This window comes from Salmo salar, chromosome 17 (assembly GCF_965601325.2).
Source record: "Salmo salar chromosome 17, fSalSal1, whole genome shotgun sequence".
NCBI classification, from domain to species: domain Eukaryota; kingdom Metazoa; phylum Chordata; class Actinopteri; order Salmoniformes; family Salmonidae; genus Salmo; species Salmo salar.
This window is the reverse complement of record NC_138307.1, coordinates 31,850,822-31,871,054: the sequence shown is the minus strand read 5'-3', so window position 1 is coordinate 31,871,054 and position 20,233 is coordinate 31,850,822.

Below are 20,233 nucleotides of genomic sequence, written 5' to 3'. Positions count from 1 at the left end.
TGCTGGAAGGTGAACCTCTGTCCCAGTCTCAAATCTCTGGAAGACAAACAAGTTTCCCTCAAGAATTTCCCTGTATTTAGCGCCATCCATCATTCCTTCAATTCTGACCAGTTTCCCAGTCCCATCCCCATAGCATGATGCTGCCACCACCATGCTTCACTGTGGGGATAGTGTTCTCGGGGTGATCTGAGGTGTTTGTCACATCTGCTCCTGCTACGCCCTCTGGTGTTCATCTGGTGTCTTCTTGACCTGCAGTTACTCTCCCTGTACACTCTCTCCCTCTGTGTGTGATTGTGTGGTTGGGGACAGGTGTGCTGGAGTCAGAGCAGATCCCTACCAGCTGCAACTCGTTCCATAATCAAGACCTCTACAAATACTCAGTCCTGCCACTTCCACTCTGCCAGATCGTAATCTCTGCTCATGATTCTATCCATTTATTATTACTGAAGATCCTGTTACTCTGCTGTGCCTGTTTCCCTGCCTGACACCGTTTATCCTCTCATTGCAGTTTATCGCTCTGTCTCTGGCTCTTGTCTCCTGTTCCACATCTCACCACCCAACTACCTTGCTCTGGATTTTACTCACCACCACTACCTTGGATTCCCCTCGGGACCTGTTTACCCTGTTCTACTCAGCCAACTCCAACCTCAGTCTCCACATCTGTTTTTTCTGCAATTCATCCGAGCTACCCCGGATCTGCACTCCATATCTCTCTGTGCAACAATACATGTTTTGGTTCATTCATCCCTGTTTCCTCATCTGAGTCTGCTCTAAGGTTCCCCTGTGTCGCTCCGCTTAACAGTGTTGGGAAAAACATCCCCACAGCATGATGCTGCCACCATGCTGCACTGTGGGGATGATGATCTTGGGGTGATGGGAGGTGTTGGGTTTGCACCAGACATAGTTTTCCTTGATGTACAAAAAGTAATATTTTAGTTTCATCTGACCAGAGTACCTTCTTCCATATGTTTGGGGAGTCTCCCACATGCCTTTTGGCAAACACCAAACATGTTTGCTTGTTTTTTTCTGGCCACTCTTCCATAAAGCCCAGCTCTGTGGAGTGTACAGCTTAAAGTGGTCCTATGGACAGATACTCTAATCGCCGCTGTGGAGCTTTGCAGCTCCTTCAGGGTTATCTTTGGTCTCTTTGTTGCCTCTGATTAATGCCCTCCTTGCCTGGTCTGTGAGTTTTGGTGGGTGGCCCTCTCTTGGCAGGTTTGTTGTGGTGCCATATTCTTTCCATTTTTTAAAAATGGATTTAATGGTGCTCTGTGGGATGTTCAAAGATCTTATTTAGGTGCTTCATATCAAACAGGGTGAACACATATGCATGCACCACTTTTCCGTTTAAATATACTGCTAAAAAAAATAAAGGGAACACTTAAACAACACATCCTAGATCTGAATTAAATAAATAATCTTATTAAATACTTTTTCCTTTACATAGTTGAATGTGCTGACAACAAAATCACACAAAAATAATCAATGGAAATCCAATTTATCAACCCATGGAGGTCTGGATTTGGAGTCACACTCAAAATTAAAGTGGAAACCACACTACAGGCTGATCCAACTTTGATGTAATGTCCTTAAAACAAGTCAAAATGAGGCTCAGTAGTGTGTGTGGCCTCCGCGTGCCTGTATGACCTCCCTACAATGCCTGGCCATGCTCCTGATGAGGTGGCGGATGGTCTCCTGAGGGATCTCGTCCCAGACCTGGACTAAAGCATCCGCCAATTCCTGGACAGTCTGTGGTGCAACGTGGCGTTGGTGGATGGAGCGAGACATGATGTCCCAGATGTGCTCAATTGGATTCAGGTCTGGGGAACGGGCGGGCCAGTCCATAGCATCAATGCCTTCCTCTTGCAGGAACTGCTGACACACTCCAGCCACATGAGGTCTAGCATTGTCTTGCATTAGGAGGAACCCAGGGCCAACCGCACCAGCATATGGTCTCACAAGGGGTCTGAGGATCTCATCTCGGTACCTAATGGCAGTCAGGCTACCTCTGGTGAGCACATGGAGGGCTGTGCGGCCCCCCAAAGAAATGCCACCCTACACCATGACTGACCCACCGCCAAACCGCTAATGCTGGAGGATGTTGCAGGCAGCAGAACGTTCTCCACGGCGTCTCCAGACTCTGTCACGTCTGTCGCGTGCTCAGTGTGAACCTGCTTTCATCTGTGAAGAGCACAGGGCGCCAGTGGCGAATTTGCCAATCTTGGTGTTCTCTGGCAAATGCCAAACGTCCTGCACGGTGTTGGGCTGTAAGCACAACCCCCACCTGTGGATGTTGGTCCCTCATACCACCCTCATGGAGTCTGTTTCTGACCGTTTGAGCAGACACATGCACATTTGTGGCCTGCTGGAGGTCATTTTGCAGGGCTCTGGCAGTGCTTCTCCTGCTCCTCCTTGCACAAAGGCAGAGGTAGCGGTCCTGCTGCTGGGTTGTTGCCCTCCTACGGCCTCCTCCACGTCTCCTGATGTACTGGCCTGTCTACGCTGACAGACACAGCAAACCTTCTTGCCATAGCTCGCATTGATGTGCCATCCTGGATGAGCTGCACTACCTGAGCCACTTGTGTGGGTTGTAGACTCCGTCTCATGCTACCACTAGAGTGAAAGCACCGCCAGCATTCAAAAGTGACCAAAACATCAGCCAGGAAGCATAGGAACTGAGAAGTGGTCTGTGGTCACCACCTGCAGAACCACTCCTTTATTGGGGGTGTCTTGCTAATTGCCTATAATTTCCACCTGTTGTCTATTCCATTTGCACAACAGCATGTGAAATTTATTGTCAATCAATGTTGATTCCTAAGTGGACAGTTTGATTTCACAGAAGTGTGATTGACTTGGAGTTACATTGTGTTATTTTAGTGTTCCCTTTATTTTTTTGAGCAGTGTATATATATATTTTTTAAATAAGTACAATTTTTCATTTAACTTCACCAATTTGGACAATTTAGTGTATGTCCATTACATGATATCAGAATAAAAATATATTTTAATTACAGAAAGAGAAAGAGAGATGGACAGAGAGAAAGAGGCAGATGGACAGAGAGAGACAGATGGACAGAGAGAAAGAGACAGATGGACAGAGAGAAAGAGAGAGATGGACAGAGAGAGAAAGATGGACAGAGAGAGAAAGATGGACAAACAGAAAGAGAGAGATAGATAGATGGAGAAAGAGAGACAGAAAGTAAGAGATACAGAGAGAGAGAGATAGATGGAGAGTGAGAGACAGAAAGTAAGAGATACAGAGAGAGAGAGATAGATGGAGAGAGAGAGAGAGAGAGAGACAGATGGGCAGAGAGAGACAGATGGACAGAGACAGATGGACAGAGAGAGACAGATGGACAGAGACAGATGGACAGAGAGAAAGAGAGAGATGGACAGAGAGAAAGAGACAGATGGACAGAGACAGATGGACAGAGAGAAAGAGAGAGATGGACAGAGAGAAAGAGAGAGATGGACAGAGAGAGAAAGATGGACAGAGAGAGAAAGATGGACAAACAGAAAGAGAGAGATAGATAGATGGAGAAAGAGAGACAGAAAGTAAGAGATACAGAGAGAGTGAAAGATGGAGAGAGAGACAGAAAGTAAGGGATACAGAGATAGAGATAGATGGAGAGAGAGAGAGAGAGAGAGACAGATGGGCAGAGAGAGACAGATGGACAGAGACAGATGGACAGAGAGAGACAGATGGACAGAGACAGATGGACAGAGAGAAAGAGAGAGATGGACAGAGAGAGAAAGATGGACAGAGAGAGAAAGATGGACAAACAGAAAGAGAGCGATAGATGGAGAAAGAGAGACAGAAAGTAAGAGATACAGAGAGAGAGATAGATGGAGAGAGAGAGACAGAAAGTAAGAGATACAGAGAGAGAGATAGACAGGTAGAGGGAGAGTACAGATTGTAATCTGCAAGGCATGTGTATTTCAGGAAATCTGTCTCACGACAGAAACATATAGATGATGTTCAAAGTTCGCAGCCTAAATTGCACTTAATCGTCAGGGGCTCATTTTCCATTTCAAACAGGAAGAGCTCTGGCGTTTTCCTGGAGAATAGAGGAGGGAGAGATGGAGGGATGGGAGGTAGGAGAGGAGAGGAGAGGAGGGAGAGCTAGAGTCAGAAGAGACAGGCCCTCGAGCCGCTGCCAAAAATGGTTTAGTCTGTCCCTAAGCAGAGGGACAGTCTCACCACACACACAGACACAGACACAGCCTGCATTGAGGGACGTCTGTAGGGTAACATGACAGATGTGATGTGGTCGCCGCTTGCCTGTTGGAGACAAGGGCTGCCTTCTAAATAGCACCCTAACCCCTATATAGTGCACTATGTTTTACCAGAGTCCACCAAATGTAGTGCACTATGTAGGGAATAGGGTGCCATTTTGGAACTCGAAAATACACATAATGGGAGACGACGTTTGAAAAGAAAAGTCAATAAATTGAAAAATTATAAACCCAATTTAATGAATCGCTAATGGTAGCCCGGCCTGGTCTCTCCAGCTAGCGCCACGGTTACCCGTAATGGTGACGGTTGCCAGGATACCACTTCCTGTAATGCACTGCGCTAATTATTGTGGATTAATAACAAGACAGCTTATGAAGAGAGGGAGAGACAGAGGTAGAGAGGGAGGGAGAGAGAAAGAGAGCGAGATATGGAGATATAGAGAAAGTGGGGGATAGAGAGAGAGGGAGAGAGAAAAAGAGCAAGAGAGAGATATAGATAAGAGGAAGTCAGAAAATAGACAGAGAGAGAGAGAAGAAGAAGAGAGAGAGAGACAGAGAAAGAGCAAGAGACAGAGAAAGAGAGAGAGAGACAGAGAGACAGAGAGAGAGAGAGAGAAAGAGAGAGAGAGAGAGACAGAGAGAGAGAGAGAGAGAGAGAGAGAGAGAGACAGAGAGAGAGAGCGAGAGAGAAAGAGAGACAGAGACAGAGAGAGAGAACGAGAGAGAGAGAGACAGAGAGACAGAGAGAGAGAGACAGAGAGACAGAGAGAGAGAGAGAGAGAGAGAGAGAGAGAGAGAGAGACAGAGAGAGAGAGAAGAAGAGAGCAGGATTCCAGTCATGTGTGGATGCAGCAACAGTACTGTACTTTCTGACTTACAAGGTGTTTGGTGAGAAGAGACTGACATGGACAAGACATGAATGGATGATTCTTCCTTGTCCTCATTATGTAGTTTTACAAGGTGTTTGATGAGAAGAGACTGACATGGACTAGACATGAATGGATGATTCTTCCTTGTCCTCAGTATGTAGTTTTACAAGGTGTTTGGTGAGAAGAAACTGACATGGACTAGACATGAATGGATGAATCTTCCTTGTCCTCAGTATGTAGTTTTACAAGGTGTTTGGTGAGAAGAGACTGACATGGACTAGACATGAAGGTACATGTTTATACTCCCTCCTGCTCTCACAGTCACTGTGATGGTTTAGGTCAGGAATATACAGAATACAGAATATAATACAACTTTATTGACCATATGTTACAGAGAACAATGGACATTTGTGTTCTGCTCTGTTCTCAATGTGGAGAACACATTTAAAGGCCTGTGGTGTATTCAAGTGAAACACCTGGAGAAAGCAATTAAAGGCCTGGGGTGTATTCAGGTGAAACACCTGGAGGGGTAGGCAACTCCTGTCCTGGAGGACCACAGCCACTTCCTGGTTTTAATGGAACCAACCTGGAAGACCAGGCATGTTGAATTCAGCCAATCAATGATTTGATCAATTATCTCTGTTGGTCAGGTGTTGCACCTAGTTGGAACAGGGTTGTCTACATTTCTATGCAAACTTTCTAGAACATTTTTCCTTTTTCCTTTATTTAACTAGGCAAGTCAGTTAAGAGTAAATTCTTATTTTCAATGGCACCCTAGGAACAGTGGGTTAACTGCCTTGTTCAGGGGCAGAACAACAGATTTGTACCTTGTCACCTCGGGGATTCAATCTTGCAACCTTTCGGTTACTAGTCCAACGCTCTAACCACTAGGCTACGCTGCCGCCCCACTGTGGCCTTTGGGTCGTGTTCACAATGAAAGGGAAAGGGGGATACCTAGTCAGTTGTACAACATTCAACATTCAACTGAAATGTGTCTTCTGCATTTTTAACCCAACCTCTCTGAATCAGAGATGTGCAGGGGGCTGCCTTAATCGCCATCCACATCTTCGGCGCCCAGGGAACAGTGGGTTAACTGCCTTGCTCAGGGCCCGGATTACAGTGGGTTAACTACCTTGCTCAGGGCCCAGGGAACAGTGGGTTAACTGCCTTGCTCAGGGCCCGGGGAACAGTGGGTTAACTGCCTTGTTCAGGGCCCGGGTAACAGTGGGTTAACTGCCTTGTTCAGGGCCCGGGGAACAGTGGGTTAACTGCCTTGCTCAGGGCCCAGGGAACAGTGGGTTAACTGCCTTGCTCAGGGGCAGAACGACAGATTTTTACCTTGTCAGCTCGGGGATTCGATCCAGCAACCTTGCGGTTACTGGCCCAACACTCTAACCACTAGGCTACCTGCTGCACCAATGGAAAACGCTCATTTGTACCCCCCCCCCCGTCTGTTTCAAAACGTTTAGTACTGAACAAGGCCCCGTGGTCTGAGCTGAGCGGAGCAGTGTGTGTTGAGTGGAACAGAGAGAGCTTCCAGGCACTGTTAGTAAACAGACCTTCTATTTGCCTTTCCTTCAGCAACACACACACACACACACACACACACACACACACACACACACACACACACACACACACACACACACACACACACACACACACACACTGATAGACACACACACACTGATAGACACACACACACTGATAGACACACACACTGATAGACACACAAACACACTGCCGTGTCTGCCAGACAGTTCATAAGCTCAGCCACATCCCGTTAGAAGGGCTTTTCTTTTTTCCAGATGGTCAGTTTCATCTCTCTGCTCCCAGTAGCGTGAATATACAAACATAGTTTATACATAGTGTCTTTGTGTGTGTGTGTGTGTGTGTGTCTGTGTGTCTTTGTGTGTGTGTCTTTGTGTGTGTGCGTGTGTCTTTGTGTGTGTGTGTGTCTTTGTGTGTGTGCCTTTGTGTGTGTGTGTGTCTGTGTGTCTTTGTGTGTGTCTTTGTGTGTGTGTGTCTTTGTGTGTGTGTGTGTGTGCCTTTGTGTGCCTTTGTGTGTGTGTGTGTGTGTGTGTGTGTGTGTGTGTGTGTGTGTGATGAGGGCATCAGGGCATACCTCTGAATCCTGTGGAACAGAACATTTCTATTAGACAGAGATAGATCATCTCCAATGGACTGATGAATGATCAATAGAAGATGAAGGTTATTTACCTCTCTCTCTCTCTCTCTCTCTCTCTCTCTCTCTCTCTCTCTCTCTCTCTCTCTCTCTCTCTCTCTCTCTCTCTCTCTCTCTGTGTCTCTGTGTCTCTGTGTCTCTGTGTCTCTCTCTCTCTCCTTCTTCTCTTTCTCTGACTTTGAAATGAATAGTCTTCCACTTGGTTTAACCCGTCTCTTTCCAATTTCTGTCTGTCAACTCTCATTTCCGAAAACAAAGGGATGAATAAAGGAGTGGAAGAAGGGAACAACAGGAGAGGAGTAGATCAGGAGAGGACACTACCTGTGGAATTCCCCTTCCGTCTCTTTTGAGATTCCTTTCAAACGTCACTGACTGTGTCTGTGTCTGAAACGGAACCCTGTCTCCTCTTTAGTGTCTTCTAGAAGTCTGAGAACATGTGCAGTGTGAAGACATGTACACTACCTGTTACGTTTCATATAATGTGGTTTCCGCTATACAGCGTTCGTCCTAGGTACTACTTTATGTTGTTACCGTGGAACCTAGAGCATTGATACTTACTGAGTACTGCGCCCACGTGCAAGAATGCACTGTGCTTGAAGTTGAGTTTGAAAGATAAAGTCATGTCAATGTTATCTCTGTTTTATGAATCATTTATCACTGTTTGTGCAGTAGTAAGAACACAACAGTAAATCCTTGTCAAACATCCTTTTTTTGCTCAGAGATTGTTAAACAAATCTCTGGGTGCACGTGTGTGTGGACATTTTCCTGTGTTCTTGTGTGCGAGCGTGTGTGTGTTTATGATATCTGTGTATGGTGTGTGTGTGTGTGTGTGTGTGTGTGTGTGTGTGAGTGGTGTGTGTGTGTGTGTGTGTGTGTGTGTGTGTGTGTGTGTGTGTGTGTGTGTGTGTGTGTGTGTGTGTGTGTGTGATTGTTAAATGATTTCCACAAGGTCAATAGAGATGACGTTGTCTGCCCTTGAGTTCATCCTTTATGTGGTTTGAATAGAGAACTAGCCATTACAGACAGAAGGTCAGGAACCCACACACTCAACGCTGCAGCACAAAAACATTTTTACTGGCTCAGAAATAATGTTAACCTTAGAGATGTAGAGAGGCCTTTGGTGACTAGTTACAGTACATAGAGGTAGATAGAGGCCTTTGGTGACTAGCTACAGTACATAGAGGTAGATAGAGGCCTTTGGTGACTAGCTACAGTACATAGAGGTAGATAGAGGCCTTTGGTGACTAGCTACAGTACATAGAGGTAGATAGAGGCCTTTGGTGACTAGCTACAGTACATAGAGGTAGATAGAGGCCTTTGGTGACTAGCTACAGTACATAGAGGTAGATAGAGGCCTTTGGTGGCTAGCTACAGTACATAGAGGTAGATAGAGGCCTTTGGTGACTAGCTACAGTACATAGAGGTAGATAGAGGCCTTTGGTGACTAGACACAGTACATAGAGGTAGATAGAGGCCTTTGGTGACTAGCTACAGTACATAGAGGTAGATAGAGGCCTTTGGTGACTAGCTACAGTACATAGAGGTAGATACGACTCAATTTACAATCTAGAGGAGGCGAATTGTTTCCTGGATCAGACTTTTGGGAAATCTGTCAAATTTTTTTTTTTATGTTGATAAGTTTGTGAGGTTAGCTGTGATGTTACAGAAGACGGTGGGGTTAGACCAGTTGAGTGAGAAGAAGCGTTTTTTCTTGAGAAAACGTGTTACTGCTGTCATGGCAGTAAAAGGTAGTGGGAAACGTGGTCAGGTTGAGAGAACATTAAAACAACGATGATCAAGCCTCACAGGGTGTTTTTTTCTCTTTGTCTGGTTTCTTCTGCTTTTCCTTTCTCAAATCAAATCAAATGTTATTGGACACATACACATGGTTAGCAGGTGTTAATGCGAGTGTAGCGAAATGTTTGTGCTTCTAGTTCCGACCATGCAGTAATATCTAACAAGTAATCTAACAATTTCACAACAACTAATTAATACACACAAGTGTAAAGGAATGAATAAGAATATAAACATATAAATATATGGATGAGCGATGGCCGAGTAGCATAGGTAAGATGCAGTAGATGGTATAGAGTACAGTATATACATATGAGATGAGTAATGTAGGGTATGTAAACATTATTTAAAGTGGCATTGTTTAAGTGACTAGTGATACATTTATTACATCCAAATGTTAATTATAAAAGTGGCTAGAGATGAGTCAGTATGTTGGCAGCAGCCACTCAATGTTAGTGATGGCTGTTTAACAGTCTGATGGCCTTGAGATAGAAGCTGTTTTTCACTCTCTCAGTTCCAGCTTTGATGCACCTGTACTGACCTCGCGTCCTGGATGATAGCTGGGTGAACAGGCAGTGGCTCGGGTGGTTGTTGTCCTGGATGATAGCTGGGTGAACAGGCAGTGGCTCGGGTGGTTGTTGTCCTGGATGATGGCTGGGTGAACAGGCAGTGGCTCGGGTGGTTGTTGTCCTGGATGATAGCTGGGTGAACAGGCAGTGGCTCGGGTGGTTGTTGTCCTGGATGATAGCTGGGTGAACAGGCAGTGGCTCGGGTGGTTGTTGTCCTGGATGATGGCTGGGTGAACAGGCAGTGGCTCGGGTGGTTGTTGTCCTGGATGATGGCTGGGCGAACAGGCAGTGGCTCGGGTGGTTGTTGTCCTGGATGATGGCTGGGTGAACAGGCAGTGGCTCGGGTGGTTGTTGTCCTGGATGATAGCTGGGTGAACAGGCAGTGGCTTGGGTGGTTGTTGTCCTGGATGATGGCTGGGTGAACAGGCAGTGGCTCGGGTGGTTGTTGTCTTGGATGATAGCTGGGTGAACAGGCAGTGGCTCGGGTGGTTGTTGTCCTGGATGATGGCTGGGTGAACAGGCAGTGGCTTGGGTGGTTGTTGTCCTGGATGATAGCTGGGTGAACAGGCATTGGCTCGGGTGGTTGTTGTCCTGGATGATCTTTTCTATATGGAGGTACTAAGGGTAGGTTCTCTCAGTATTAACGGGGGACGGGACAGGAATAAGAGGGCTTGGCTATTAGAAGTAATAAAACAGAAAACGCTTAATGTAGTTTTTCTACAGGAGACACATAGTGATGAGGCTAATGAGGTTGACTGGGGTATGTGGTGGGAGGGACAGCATATACTCAGTCATGGTACTAATTTCAGTGCTGGGGTGGCTATTTTGTTTTCCTCAGGCTTAGGGGTGACTGTGGTATCTACAACAGAGATTGTTAAGGGTCGGGTTTTATTGGTCAAGGCAGATGTTATGGTTTTACATTTTATTTTTTAAATGTTTATTCTCCTAATGAGGGTACAGAGCATATTGCTGTATTTGATCAAATAAAGGAAACCTGAAGACAGTGTGACCAAGGGGGGTGTATGGTTTTAGGGGGGGACTGGAAGTGTACAGTGGATTTTACTGTTGATCACACTGCTGAAGAACCTCACCTGTGGTCAGCTACCTGTCTGTCTGGTCTATGAGCTGAGCTTTCTGATGTGTGGAGAGTCAGGAATGCAACAGTTAGGTAGTACACATGGTTAACAGTTAATGAAGGTGGTGTCGGTGCAGCAAGGTTAGACAGGTGGTATGTATCTGATCACTACTGTAGTAGGGTTGGAAGGTTAGACAGGTGGTATGTATCTGATCACTACTGTAGTAGGGTTGGAAGGTTAGACAGGTGGCATGTATCTGATCACTACTGTAGTAGGGTTGGAAGGTTAGACAGGTGGTATGTATCTGATCACTACTGTAGTAGGGTTGGAAGGTTAGACAGGTATCTGATCTCTACTGTAGTAGGGTTGGAAGGTTAGACAGGTTGTATGCATCTGATCTCTACTGTAGTAGGGTTGGAAGGTTAGACAGGTTGTATCTATCTGATCTCTACTGTAGTAGGGTTGGAAGGTTAGACAGGTTGTATGTATCTGATCACTACTGTAGTAGGGTTGGAAGGTTAGACAGGTTGTATCTATCTGATCACTACTGTAGTAGGTGGGTTGGAAGGTTAGACAGGTTGTATGTATCTGATCACTACTGTAGTAGGGTTGGAAGGTTAGACAGGTTGTATCTATCTGATCTCTACTGTAGTAGGGTTGGAAGGTTAGACAGGTTGTATCTATCTGATCTCTACTGTAGTAGGGTTGGAAGGTTAGACAGGTTGTATCTATCTGATCTCTACTGTAGTAGGGTTGGAAGGTTAGACAGGTTGTATGTATCTGATCACTACTGTAGTAGGGTTGGAAGGTTAGACAGGTTGTATCTATCTGATCTCTACTGTAGTAGGGTTGGAAGGTTAGACAGGTTGTATGTATCTGATCTCTACTGTAGTAGGGTTGGAAGGTTAGACAGGTTGTATGTATCTGATCTCTACTGTAGTAGGTTGGAAAGTTAGACAGGTTGTATCTATCTGATCTCTACTGTAGTAGGGTTGGAAGGTTAGACAGGTGGTATGTATCTGATCTCTACTGTAGTAGGGTTGGAAGGTTAGACAGGTGGTATGTATGTATCTGATCACTACTGTAGTAGGGTTGGAAGGTTAGACAGGTGGTATGTATCTGATCTCTACTGTAGTAGGGTTGGAAGGTTAGACAGGTTGTATGTATCTGATCACTACTGTAGTAGGGTTGGAAGGTTAGACAGGTTGTATCTATCTGATCTCTACTGTAGTAGGGTTGGAAGGTTAGACAGGTTGTATGTATCTGATCACTACTGTAGTAGGGTTGGAAGGTTAGACAGGTTGTATCTATCTGATCTCTACTGTAGTAGGGTTGGAAGGTTTGACAGGTTGTATGCATCTGATCTCTACTGTAGTAGGGTTGGAAGGTTAGACAGGTTGTATGTATCTGATCTCTACTGTAGTAGGTTGGAAGGTTAGACAGGTTGTATCTATCTGATCTCTACTGTAGTAGGGTTGGAAGGTTAGACAGGTTGTATGTATCTGATCACTACTGTAGTAGGGTTGGAAGGTTAGACAGGTTGTATCTATCTGATCTCTACTGTAGTAGGGTTGGATGGAAGGTTAGACAGGTGGTATGTATCTGATCTCTACTGTAGTAGGGTTGGAAGGTTAGACAGGTGGTATGTATCTGATCACTACTGTAGTAGGGTTGGAAGGTTAGACAGGTGGTATGTATCTGATCTCTACTGTAGTAGGGTTGGAAGGTTAGAGAGGTGGTATGTATCTGATCTCTACTGTAGTAGGGTTGGAAGGTTAGACAGGTGGTATGTATCTGATCACTACTGTAGTAGGGTTGGAAGGTTAGACAGGTTGTATGTATCTGATCACTACTGTAGTAGGGTTGGAAGGTTAGACAGGTTGTATGTATCTGATCACTACTGTAGTACGGTTGGAAGGTTAGACAGGTGGTATGTATCTGATCACTACTGTAGTAGGGTTGGAAGGTTAGACAGGTGGTATGTATCTGATCTCTACTGTAGTAGGGTTGGAAGGTGGTATGACAGGTGGTTAGACAGGTGGTATGTATCTGATCTCTACTGTAGTAGGGTTGGAAGGTTAGAACAGGTGGTATGTATCTGATCACTACTGTAGTAGGGTTGGAAGGTTAGACAGGTTGTATGTATCTGATCACTACTGTAGTAGGGTTGGAAGGTTAGACAGGTTGTATGTATCTGATCACTACTGTAGTACGGTTGGAAGGTTAGACAGGTGGTATGTATCTGATCACTACTGTAGTAGGGTTGGAAGGTTAGACAGGTGGTATGTATCTGATCTCTACTGTAGTAGGGTTGGAAGGTTAGACAGGTGGTATGTATCTGATCTCTACTGTAGTAGGGTTGGAAGGTTAGACAGGTGGTATGTATCTGATCTCTACTGTAGTAGGGTTGGAAGGTTAGACAGGTGGTATGTATCTGGTCACTACTGTAGTAGGGTTGGAAGGTGTGACATCACTCCTGTGGGTTTCTCTGATCACCATATTGTTACTGTTGATATTCACTTGTTCTGTCCACGTAGGTACCTTATTGGTACTTCAATGTTAAATTGTTACATGATGATATGTTTTGTGGAAACGTTTTTGTTGTTTTGGGGAAAATTGAGAGTTACAAAAGGGAATTTTGAGTCCTTGAGACAATGGTGGGAGGTTGGGAAGGCCCAAATACAATTGTTTTTGTCAACAGAATACTGCTCTGTCTTGAATTGAAGTTGAAGAGACTATCAGGGCCCTTGAACAGGACATCAAATCTATTAAATTGAAGTTGCACACTCAGAATGACCCTGGACTAGCTATGAACTTACAAGACAAGAGACATGAACTGAGGTAGTTTCTACATGAAAGAGTGAAGGGTGCCTTGATTAGGTCTCGTTTTTCTACCCTCAAGGATATGGAGGCTCCTAGCGCTTTTTTCTATCCACTAGGACAGTGGACATTACAACGCAAACAAATGGTCTGCCTTCGTCTCCCTGATGGGAAGGTGACCACGGATGACAGTGAAATGCCCCAACATGCCGTGGATTTCTACTCTGCCCTCTATAAGGAGGAGGATTGTAATTCTCTGTGTACTGAACAGTTGTTACACGATCTTCCTCAATTGTGCCCTGACCAGAGAGCTGCTTTAGACTCTGTCATTACTCTGCAGGAGCTGTCCACAGCAGTTACACAGCTCTCATCAGGCCCCTGGCATCGATGGTTTACCATCTGAGTTCTATAAGGGGGGGGTCTGTTGGTGGGGGGATTTTTATGAAGTGGTCTGTGAATCATTTCATGAGGGTTCTCTTCCTGTTAACGTGCTGTTCTTTCTTTATTGCCAAAAAAGGGGGGATTTGGCTCTTCTATTAAATCTACGACCTGTTCCATTGCTGTGTGCAGAATATAAAATGATCTCTATGTGTCTCTCAAACAGGTTGAAAGAATATCTGGGGCTGTTTGTCCACAAGGACCAGTCTTCCTGTTTACCTGACCGCTCTATTGTTGATCACTTGTTTCTAATAAGAGATGTTTTAGACATTTTGTAAACTGTCTGATGTGAATGTGGGTTTACTTTCTTTGGATCAGGAGAAGCCTTTTGACCGTGTGGACCACCAGTACTTATTCAAAACAATGAAAGCCTTTGGGTTTGGGGATGTTTTAGTCTTGAATGAGTTTACTGTATGCTGGGGCCTCATGTATGGTGAAGGTGGGTAGAGTTTCTCCATCCATAGGGGTGTCCATAGGGGTATTAGGCAGGGATGCCCAATTTCAGGGCAGTTATATTGTCTGGCACTTGAACCAATGCTTTGTTTTTTAAGAGCGAGGCTTACTGGTTTCTCTGTGCCAGGGGTTATGAAGGGTCCCACGATAGCACTGTCTGTGTATGCAGATGATGTGACCGTTTTTATTACAGGGGATGTTAAGGTTCTCTCAAACGCTCTAAAGGTGTATGAGGGGGCCTCCTCAGCTGGAGTCAATTGGGGAAAGAGTGAATCGCTGTGGGCAGGTCAGCTTCAGATAGGGTCCACTCCACGGTTACCAGGGGGATTCAGATAGGGTCCACTCCATGGTTACCAGGGGGGATTCAGATAGGGTCCACCCCACAGTTACCATGGGGGCTTCAGATAGGGTCCACTCCACGGTTACCAAGGGGGCTTCAGATAGGGTCCACCCCACGGTTACCAGGGGGGCTTCAGTGGGGCAGAGATGGGATGAAGACTTTGGGGGGTTTTCTAGGCTCTGATGTCTTTCAGAAAAATAACTGTGAGGATGTAGTGGAGAAAGTGTGTGCCAGATTGTCAAGGTGGAAATAGGTGCTACCCCAGCTGTCTTACAGAGGAAGGGTGCTGGTAGCCAATAATCTAGCTGCCTCTACCCTGTGGCACAGACTAATGATTTTACAGCCACCGAGGGGCCTGATACAAGAGCTTCAGAGGACCCTTGTCAATTTATTTTGGTCTGGACAACATTAGATTAAAGCTGCAGCCCTGTAGCTGCCCCTACACGAGGTGGACAAGGGCTGGAGGACATTTCATCCAGGATCATGGCTTTCTGGCTTCAAGCAGCCCAGAGACTGTTGTACAGTGACGGTTCTAGCTGGGTGGATACAGCCGACACAGTGATGAGGAGAGCGGGCTGTTTGGGCTTAGACAAGCACCTTTTCCTCTTAAAGCTGGAGGGGTGTGATTTGTCTGGCTTGACTCCATTTTATGAGTCTGTTAAGCAGGCTTGGAGAGTTTTTGTCATGTCCCGTAAGGCCGGCACGCCACCAGGGATGTGACTTTTTGAAGAGACTCTTTTTTACAACACTGCCATCCAGTCCCGTGCTCTGGGTTCAGCCAGCCTACGTTCATGCCTGTTAGTTGTGGGGTGTACCAAGCTGGGTCACCTGATGAGGAGCAGGAGCAGATTGTTGGAGGAGCTGGGAGACCTGGGAGACCTGGGAGACCTGGGAAACCCGGAAGACCAGGGAGACCTGGGAGACCTGGGAGACCTGGGAGATCTGGGAGATCTGGGAGACCTGGGAGACCTGGGAGACCTGGGAGACCTGGGAGACCTGGGAGACCTGAGAGATCTGGGAGACCTGGGAGACCTGGGATACCTGGGAGATCTGGGAGACCTGGGAGACCTGGGAGACCTGGGAGACCTGGGAGACCTGGGAGACCTGGGAGACCTGGGAGACCTGAGAGATCTGGGAGACCTGGGAGACCTGGGAGACCTGGGATACCTGGGAGATCTGGGAGACCTGGGAGACCTGCAGACCCGCGGATACGATCATCTCGCCTACTGAGGAAGGTCCTAGATGAGGTCTGTGATTCCTTGCCAGGACTTCATAGGCAGTATGTGACTGATACTTCCTGATTCTGATCGGTGGACGGAGGGTCTGATGATGTGTTCCCTGTGCTGAATGTTAGTGCTGCGGTGGGGGCATTAGAGGAGGACAGAAGGTCTGATGATGTGTTCCCTGTGCTGAATGTTAGTGCTGCGGTGGGGGCATTAGAGGAGGACAGTGGGTCTGATGATGTGTTCCCTGTGCTGAATGTTAGTGCTGCGGTGGGGGGCATTAGAGGAGGATGGAGGGTCTGGATGATGTGTTCCCTGTGCTGAATGTTAGTGCTGCTGCTGGGGCATTAGAGGAGGACAGAGGGTCTGTATGATGTTTTCCCTGTGCTGAATGTTAGTGCTGCGGTGGCGGCATTAGAGGAGGACAGTGGGTCTGATGATGTGTTCCCTGTGCTGAATGTTAGTGCTGCGGTGGGGGGCATTAGAGGAGGACGGAGGGTCTGGATGATGTGTTCCCTGTGCTGAATGTTAGTGCTGCGGTGGGGGCATTAGAGGAGGATGGAGGGTCTGGATGATGTGTTCCCTGTGCTGAACGTTAGTGCTGCAGTGGGGGCATTAGAGGAGGACGTGGGGATGCTGCTTTCCCTCCATACCCCGGAGCTGGGGGAGTTCAAGGCGGTGGGAAAGAAGGCCATGTACATAATATGTTTAAAAGTGTCCCGTGCTACTTCCCTGGAGAACGTCAAATTGACGAGGTGGTTGGGGGTTGTTTGGTCCAGGCGCCTCCCAAAAGGCTTTTGGCGGACTTTATACAAACTGCCTATTGAAAAGAGGACAGCTGACCTCTGATGGAGGATAATATATGGAGCCATAGCCACCAATATGCATCTGGTACTGCTGGACCCTCCTGTTGAGGAGGGGTGTCCATTCTGTGCTGAGTCTGACACTCTGGAACATATGTTCTTACAGTGTCCCAGGTTGGTCAGGATGATTGACCTGATCACTAGCTGGTTCTCAGCTCTGGGAGAGGTTTTCTCTTCACAACAGTTTATATTTGGGCTAAAGTACAGGTTTAGTCGAAGGGGTGTAGTTATTTTGCTTAATTTTGTGTCAGGGGGCAGCTAAATAAGCAATATGGAAGACATGAAAGAACAGTATTCGGGGAAAGGGGTCTGTTGATGTGCTGGGAATGCTGGAGGAAATGTTGGCAGCGAGACTGAGGGTTGTTTGCCTCTTACAAAATGGTTAATAATATTGATCTGTTCATGAGTATATGGGGTATTCAGAGGATGTTGTGTTTAGTTACTGTGGAGGAAGATTTGGTGTTGTGTTTTTAATTGATGTTTAACCATGGTTTTGTTTGAGTGTTTATCATTTTGTGGGGTCCCAGACCCAGTAAAGGTTATTTAAAACTCGAATTCTCTCTCTCTCTCTCTGTCTGTCTGTCTCTCTGTCTGTCTGTCTGTCTGTCTGTCTGTCTGTCTGTCTGTCTGTCTGTCTGTCTGTCTGTCTGTCTGTCTGTCTGTCTGTCTGTCTGTCTGTCTCTCTGTCTCTCTGTCTCTCAAAAACATGTGAAATATTATTTTTATTCAGCTGATTGTACCTATCCCAGTCTCATCACTGAACTGGCTGTAGTCTTGAACTTGGTCTACAACAGGGAAGCTATAGTCTTGAGGCAGGTCTACAGCAGGGAAGCTATAGTCTTGAGGCAGGTCTACAACAGGGAAGCTGTAGTCTTGAGGCTGGTCTACAACAGGGAAGCTATAATCTTGAGGCAGGTCTACAACAGGGAAGCTGTAGTCTTGAGGCAGGTCTACAACAGGGAAGCTGTAGTCTTGAGGCTGGTCTACAACAGGGAAGATATAGTCTTGAGGCAGGTCTACAGCAGGGAAGCTATAATCTTGAGGCAGGTCTACAACAGGGAAGCTGTAGTCTTGAGGCAGGTCTACAACAGGGAAGCTGTAGTCTTGAGGCAGGTCTACAACAGGGAAGCTGTAGTCTTGAGGCTGGTCTACAACAGGGAAGCTATAATCTTGAGGCAGGTCTACAACAGGGAAGCTGTAGTCTTGAGGCAGGTCTACAACAGGGAAGCTGTAGTCTTGAGGCTGGTCTACAACAGGGAAGCTATAATCTTGAGGCAGGTCTACAACAGGGAAGCTATAGTCTTGAGGCTGGTCTACAACAGGGAAGCTATAGTCTTGAGGCAGGTCTACAGCAGGGAAGCTGTGGTCTTGAGGCAGGTCTACAGCAGGGAGGCTGTGGTCTTAAGGCTGGTCTACAGCAGGGAAGCTGTAGTCTTAAGGCTGGTCTACAGCAGGGAAGCTGTAGTCTTAAGGCTGGTCTACAGCAGGGAAGCTGTGGTCTTAAGGCTGGTCTACAACAGGGAAGCAGTGGTCTTAAGGCTGGTCTACAGCAGGGAAGCTGTAGTCTTGAAGTAGGTCTACAGCAGGGAAGCTGTAGTCTTGAGGCAGGTCTACAGCAGGGAAGCTATCATCCCTAAATGAAGATGCCGTGATCAATGGAACAGAACCATCTTGAGCTACTTAGCCATTATTTGGCCGTTCTGGATGTTATTAAAGACGTTGTCCCAAATGGCACTCTTTTCGTTATATGGTGCACTACGTTGGACCAGAGCCCTATGGGGACCTGGTAAAAGGTAGTGCACTACATAGGGAATAGGGTGCCATATTGGGATGCACAATAGTGTCCTTTAGTCGTTTACCGCAGGGTTCAAACTGATGATATTTATATTAGGGTGTGTAATGGACGATCTCTTTTACTACCGTACGATGATAACACTTTATAACACACCACAGATGCATTCATTCACTGCTGATTTCACAAAGACAACACACACACACACACACACACACACACACACACACACACACACACACACACACACACACACACACACACACACACACACACACACACACACACACACACACACACACACACAAAACGCTACCAACCATGTCAAGGACATGAGAAGCACTCAGAGAAAGAGAGAAGGAGCGAAAAACGGAGAGATAGTTGAGAGGAGAGAAAGAGAGACACACAGGAGAGGGGAGGGAGGGTGACAGAGAGGGAGAGAGGGAGGGAGAGAGAGAGAGAGAGAGAGAGAGAGAGAGAGAGACGAGAAAATCATAGAGAGGGGAGGGAGAGTGAGGAAGAGAGGGAGAGAGAGGGAGAGAAAGAGAGACACACAGGAGAGGGAGGGAGAGTGAGTTAGAGCAGAGATCCTTAGTAAATGATAGAGATGGAAAAGAAGTTCAACAAATGGTCAGACAGGCCACTTCCTGTAAAGGAATCTCTCAGGTTTTGACCTGCCATTTGAGTTATGTTATACTCACAGACACCATTCAAACAGTTTTAGAAAATTTAGGGTGTTTTCTATCGATATGTAATAAGTATATGCATATTCTAGTTACTGAGTAGGAGTGGTAACCAGATTAAATCGGGTATGTTTTTTATCCAGCCGTGTCAATGCTGCCCCCTAGCCCTAACAGGTTAACGAGAGTCTTGTCTTTAAATGGCTGTAAAATAGTCATATGTTTGAGAAATTGAAGTAATAGGATTTTTAAGGTTTTGAAAATCGCGCCACAGGATAGCAGTGGCTGTTACGTAGGTGGGACGAATTCGTCCCGCCTAGCCTAAAGAGGTTAAAATAAACTTGGTAGCAAAACAAACCTCCCTGTTATAATGAACCATGTAACAACACAAACCTCCCTGTTATAATGAACCATGTAACAACACAAACCTCCCTGTTATAATGAACCATGTAGCAACACAAACCTCCCTGTTATAATGAACCATGTAACAACACAAACCTCCCTGTTATAATGAACCATGTAATAACACAAACCTCCCTGTTATAATGAACCAAGTAACAACACAAACCTCCCTGTTATAATGAACCATGTAATAACACAAACCTCCCTGTTATAATGAACCATGTAACAACACAAACCTCCCTGTTATAATGAACCATGTAGCAACACAAACCTCCCTGTTATAATGAACCATGTAGCAACACAAACCTCCCTGTTATAATGAACCATGTAACAACACAAACCTCCCTGTTATAATGAACCATGTAACAACACAAACCTCCCTGTTATAATGAACCATGTAGCAACACAAACCTCCCTGTTATAATGAACCATGTAACAACATAAACCTCCCTGTTATAATGAACCATGTAACAACACAAACCTCCCTGTTATA